The following is a 6,337-nucleotide window of genomic DNA, read 5'->3' as shown; positions in this document are numbered from 1 at the left end:
GCTATGCGGCATCATTTCTGAGGGCTCTGTTCTGTTCCATTGATCTATGTCTCTGTTGTGGTACCAGTACCATGCTGTTTTGGTTACTGTAGCCTTGTAGTATAGTTTGAAGTCAGGTAGCGTGATGCCTCCAGCTTTGTTCTTTTGGCTTAGGATTGACTTGGCGATGCGGGCTCTTTTTTGGTTCCATATGAACTTTAAAGTAGTTTTTTCCAATTCTGTGAAGAAAGTCATTGGTAGCTTGATGGGGATGGCATTGAATCTATAAATTACCTTGGGCAGTATGGCCATTTTCACGATATTGATTCTTCCAACCCATGAGCATGGAATGTTCTTCCATTTGTTTGTATCCTCTTTGATTTCATTGAGCAGTGGTTTGTAGTTCTCCTTGAAGAGGTCCTTCACATCCCTTGTAAGTTGGATTCCTAGGTATTTTATTCTCTTTGAAGCAATTGTGAATGGGAGTTCACTTATGATTTGGCTCTCTGTTTGCCTGTGATTGGTGTACAAGAATGCTTGTGATTTTTGTACATTAATTTTGTATCCTGAGACTTTGCTGAAGTTGCTAATCAGCTTAAGGAGATTGTGGGCTGAGACAATGGGGTTTTCTAGATGTACAATCATGTCATCTGCAAACAGGGACAATTTGACTTCCTCTTTTCCTAATTGAATACCCTTTATTTCCTTCTCCTGCCTGATTGCTCTGGCCAGAACTTCCAGCACTATGTTGAATAGGAGCGGTGAGAGAGGGCATCCCTGTCTTGTGCCAGTTTTCAGAGGGAATGCTTCCAGTTTTTGCCCATTCAGTATGATATTGGCTGTGGGTTTGTCATAGATAGCTGTTATTATTTTGAGATACGTCCCATCAATACCTAATTTATTGAGAGTTTTTAGCATGAAGGGTTGTTGAATTTTGTCAAAGGCCTTTTCTGCATCTATTGAGATAATCATGTGGTTTTTGTCTTTGGTTCTGTTTATATGCTGGATTACATTTATTGATTTGCGTATGTTGAACCAGCCTTGCATCCCAGGGATGAAGCCCACTTGATCATGGTGGATAAGCTTTTTGATGTGCTGCTGGATTCGGTTTGCCAGTATTTTATTGAGGATTTTTGCATCAATGTTCATCAAGGATATTGGTCTGAAATTCTCTTTTTTGGTTATGTCTCTGCCAGGTTTTGGTATCAGGATGATGCTGGCTTCATAAAATGTGTTAGGGAGGATTCCCTCTTTTTCTATTGATTGGAATAGTTTCAGAAGGAATGGTACCAGTTCCTCCTTGTACCTCTGGTAGAATTCAGCTGTGAATCCATCAGGTCCTGGACTCTTTTTGGTTGGTAAGCTATTGATTATTGCCACAATTTCAGAAGCTGTTATTGGTCTATTCAGAGATTCAACTTCTTCCTGGTTTAGTCTTGGGAGGGTGTATTTGTCAAGGAATTTATCCATTTCTTCTAGATTTTCTAGTTTATTTGCATAGAGGTGTTTGTAGTATTCTCTGATGGTAGATTGTATTTCTGTGGGATCGGTGGTGATATCCCCTTTTTCGTTTTTTATTGCATCTATTTGATTCTTCTCTCTTTTCTTCTTTATTAGTCTTGCTAGCGGTCCATCAATTTTGTTGATCTTTTCAAAAAACCAGCTCCTGGATTCATTAATTTTTTGAAGGGTTTTTTGTGTCTCTATTTCCTTCAGTTCTGCTCTGATTTTAGTTATTTCTAGCCTTCTGCTAGCTTTTGAATGTGTTTGCTCTTGCTTTTCTAGTTCTTTTAATTGTGATGTTAGGGTGTCAATTTTGGATCTTTCCTGCTTTCTCTTGTGGGCATTTAGTGCTATAAATTTCCCTCTACACACTGCTTTGAATGTGTCCCAGAGATTCTGGTATGTTGTGTCTTTGTTCTCGTTGGTTTCAAAGAACATCTTTATTTCTGCCTTCATTTCATTATGTACCCAATAGTCATTCAGGAGCAGGTTGTTCAGTTTCCATGTAGTTGAGCGGTTTTGAGTGAGTTTCTTAATCCTGAGTTCTAGTTTGATTGCACTGTGGTCTGAGAGACAGTTTGTTATAATTTCTGTTGTTTTACATTTGCTGAGGAGAGCTTTACTTCCAACTATGTGGTCAATTTTGGAATAGGTGTGGTGTGGTGCTGAAAAAAATGTATATTCTGTTGACTTGGGGTGGAGAGTTCTGTAGATGTCTATTAGGTCCACTTTATGTAGAGCTGAGTTCAATTTCTGGATATCCTTGTTAACTTTCTGTCTCGTTGATCTGTCTAATGCTGACAGTGGGGTGTTAAAATCTCCCATTATTATTGTGTGGGAGTTTAAGTCCCTTTGTAGGTCACTGAGGACTTGCTTTATGAATCTGGGTGCTCCTGTGTTGGGTGCATATATATTTAGGATATTTAGCTCTTCTTGTTGAATTGATCCCTTTACCATTATGTAATGGCCTTCTTTGTCTCTTATGATCTTTGTTGGTTTAAAGTCTATTTTATCAGAGACTAGGATTGCAACCCCTGCCTTTTTTTGTTTTCCAGTTGCTTGATAGATCTTCCTCCATCCCTTTATTTTGAGTCTATGTGTGTCTCTGCACGTGAGATGGGTTTCCTGAATACAGCACACTGATGGGTCCTGACTCCTTATCCAGTTTGCCAGTCTGTGTCTTTTGATTGGAGCATTTAGCCCATTTACACTTAACGTTAATATTGTTATGTGTGAATCTGATCCTGTCATTATGATGTTAGTTGGTTATTTTGCTCGTTAGTTGCTATAGTTTCTTCCTAGCCTCGATGGTCTTTACAATTTGGCATGTTTTTGCAGTGGCTGGAACCGGTTGTTCCTTTCCATGTTTAGTGCTTCCTTCAGGAGCTCTTTTAGGGCAGGCCTGGTGGTGACAAAATCACTCAGCGTTTGCTTGTCTGTAAAGTATTTTATTTCTCCTTCACTTATGAAGCTTAGTTTGGCGGGATAGCAAATTCTGGGTTGAAAATTCTTTTCTTTAAGAATGTTGAATATCGGCCCCCACTCTCTTCTGGCTTGTAGAGTTTCTGCTGAGAGATCAGCTGTTAGTCTGATGGGCTTCCCTTTGTGGGTAACCCGACCTTTCTCTCTGGCTGCCCTTAACATTTTTTCCTTCATTTCAACTTTGGTGAATCTGACAATTATGTGTCTTGGAGTTGCCCTTCTCGAGGAGTATCTTTGTGGCGTTCTCTGTATTTCCTGAATCTGAATGCTGGCCTGCCTTGCTAGATTGGGGAAGTTCTCCTGGATAATATCTTGCAGAGTGTTTTCCAACTTGGTTCCATTCTCCCCATCATTTTCAGGTACACCGATCAGGCGTAGGTTTGGTCTTTTCACATAGTCCCAAATTTCTTGGAGGCTTTGTTCATTTCTTTTTATTCTTTTTTCTCTAAACTTCCCTTCTCTCTTCATTTCATTCATTTCATCTTCCATCAGCGATACCCTTTCTTCCAGTTGATCGCATCTGCTACTGAGGCTTCTGCAATCTTAGTGTAGTTCTCGAAACTTGGCTTTCAGCTCCATCAGCTCCTTTAAGCCCTTCTCTCCATTGGTTATTCTAGTTATCCATTCTTCTAATTTTTTTTCAAAGTTTTTAACTTCTTTGCTATTATTTTGAATTTCCTCTCGTAGCTCAGAGTAGTTTGATCGTCTGAAGCCTTCTTCTCTCAACTCATCAAAGTCATCCTCCATCCAGCTTTGTTCTGTTGCTGGTGAGGAACTGCGTTCCTTTGGAGGAGGAGAGGTGCTCTGTTTTTTAGAGTTTCCAGTTTTTTTGCTCTGTTTTTTCCCCATCTTTGTAGTTTTATCTACTTTTTGTCTTTGATGATGGTGATGTACGGATGGGTTTTTGGTGTTAAAGTCCTTTCTGTTTGTTAGTTTTCCTTCTACCAGACAGGACCCTCAGCTGCAGGTCTGTTGGAGTTTACTAGAGGTCCACTCCAGACCCTGTTTGGCTGGGTGTCAGCAGCGGTGGCTGCAGAACAGCGGATTTTCGTGAGACCACAAATTTAGCTGTCTGATAGTTCCTCTGAAAGTTTTGTCTCAGGGGAGTACCCGGTTGAATGAGGTGTCAGTCTGACCCTACTGGGGGGGTGCCTCCCAGTTAGGCTGCTCAGGGGTGAGGGACCCACTTTAGGAGGCAGTCTGTCTGTTCTCAGATCTCCAGCTGCGTGCTGGGAGAACCACTACTCTCTTCAAAGCTGTCAGTCAGACAGGGGCATTTAAGTCTGTGGAGGTTCTTTGCTGAGTTTTTGTTTGTCTGTGCCCTGCCCCCAGAGGTGGAGCCTACAGAGGCAGGCAGGCCTCCTTGAGCTGTGGTGGGCTCCACCCAGTTCGAGCTTCCTGGCTGCTTTGTTTACCTAAGCAAGCCTGGGCAATGGCGGGCGCCCCTCCCCCAGCCTCGCTGCCGCCTTGCAGCTTGATCTCAGACTGCTGTGCTAGCAATCAGCGAGACTCCGTGGGCATAGGACCCTCCGAGCCAGGTGCGGGACACAATCTCCTAGTGTGCCGTTTTCCAGGCCCGTTGGAGAAGCGCAGTATTAGGATGGGACTGACCCGATATTCCAGGTGCCGTCTGTTTCCCCTTTCTTTGACTAGGAAAGGGAACTCCCTGACCCCTTGCACTTCCCGAGTGAGGCAATGCCTCGCCCTGCTTCGGCTCGCGCACAGTGCGCTTCACCGTCTGTCCTGCACCCACTGTTAGGCACTCCCTAGTGAGATGAAACCGGTACCTCAAGCAGAAATGCAGAAATCACCAGTCTTCTGTGTCGCTGGGGCTGGGAGCTGGAGACCGGAGCTGTTCCTATTCAGCCATCTTGGCTCCACCCGTGGTTTATCTTTTGACCTTGCCGGTAGTTTTTCTTTCTCTTTTCTGTTTTTTAAAAATGTCTTTTACAGCAACATTCCACTGAAGCCTATGATTTTTGACCTAGAAGCTTTAAACAAATTTTTATGAAGTTGAAGTCATCAATTTTTTATTAATACTGTTTCACCCCTGGGTTTTGTGTTAAAAATAGAAGGTCTTCCTCAATCTGATTTATGTAAAAATTCTTACATGACTTCTTTTCATACTTTTGCAGTTTTATTTTTACTTGTAAACTTTGATCTACTTGGAATATATTTTCATGTGAGAGAGGATTCAATAATATTTCACCTCAATAACTCTCCAGTTGCCTTCAAACCATTAACTGAATGTCATGTTTTTTTCCACCACTTTGAAATGCCATTGTATTAGTTTGTTTTCTGTTGCTTATAACAGAATACCTGAAACTGGGTAATTTATAAAGGAAAGGAATTTATGCCTTACAGTTTGGGAGGCTGAGAAGTCCAAGGTTGAGGGGCCACAGCAGGTGAGAGCCTTCTTGCTGGTGGAGGGAGGGGGTTCTCTACAGATCCCGGGTGGTACAGGGCTTCACAATAACAAGTGGGCTGAATGTGCTGAGTATGCTAGCTCAGATCCTTCTTCCTGTCCTTTTTTTTTTTTTTTTTTTTTTGAGATGGAGTGTCATTCTGTCACCCAGACTGGAGTGCAGTGAGGTGATCTCAGCTCACTGCAACCTCCACCTCCTCAGTTCAAGCGATTCTCCTGCCTCAGCCTCCCAAGTAGCTGGGATTACAGGTGTGGATCACCATGCCTAGCTAATTTTTGTATTTTTAGTAGAGACGGGGTTTCTCTATGTTGGCCAGGCTGATATCAAACTCCTGACCTCAAGTGATCCACCCACCTCAGCCTCTCAAAGTTCTGGTATTACAAATGTGAGCCACCGTGCCCAGCCCCAATCTCCTCTTAAAGGCCTCACCCTTCAATGCTATCACACTGGGGATTAAGTTGCCAACACATGAAATCCGAGGGACACATACAAACCACAGCAGCGATCTTTGTCATACACTAAATTAATAAATGCATAAGTGCATTGGTATCTGTTTCTAGAAATTCTATTCTGTGCCATTGATTCTTGTGTCTGTGTATTCATGCCCCACAACTATTGCTCCCGTTTCTATTGGTCTATAGTGAAAAGGCTAGTGCTCTATCATTGCATTTATTGTCAGAATGTCTCCAGATATTCTTGCTGCTTATTTTTTAACGTGAAATCTATAATCAGCTAGTTTAGTATCTTGCAAACAATAATATCTATACCAAAAACAAGATAGAGACAAAGACTAAGACCAACAACAGCAACAATCACAATGCTGTGGTATTTTGTGGGCTCCTATTATATTCATACTCTTCAGCTGCAATCTTAGCTATTGCTTTTAGCATATTTTAATCACAAGAAACAAAGTCTATTTCTGTTTTGTCTCTGAATCCCTCCCTCCC

The sequence above is a fragment of the Hylobates moloch genome, unplaced genomic scaffold (genome assembly GCF_009828535.3).
Source record: "Hylobates moloch isolate HMO894 unplaced genomic scaffold, HMol_V3 SCAFFOLD_2, whole genome shotgun sequence".
In the NCBI taxonomy this organism is placed as follows: Eukaryota; Metazoa; Chordata; class Mammalia; order Primates; family Hylobatidae; genus Hylobates; species Hylobates moloch.
The sequence above is the reverse complement of the archived record's forward strand: the minus strand, read 5'-3'. Positions refer to the sequence as shown.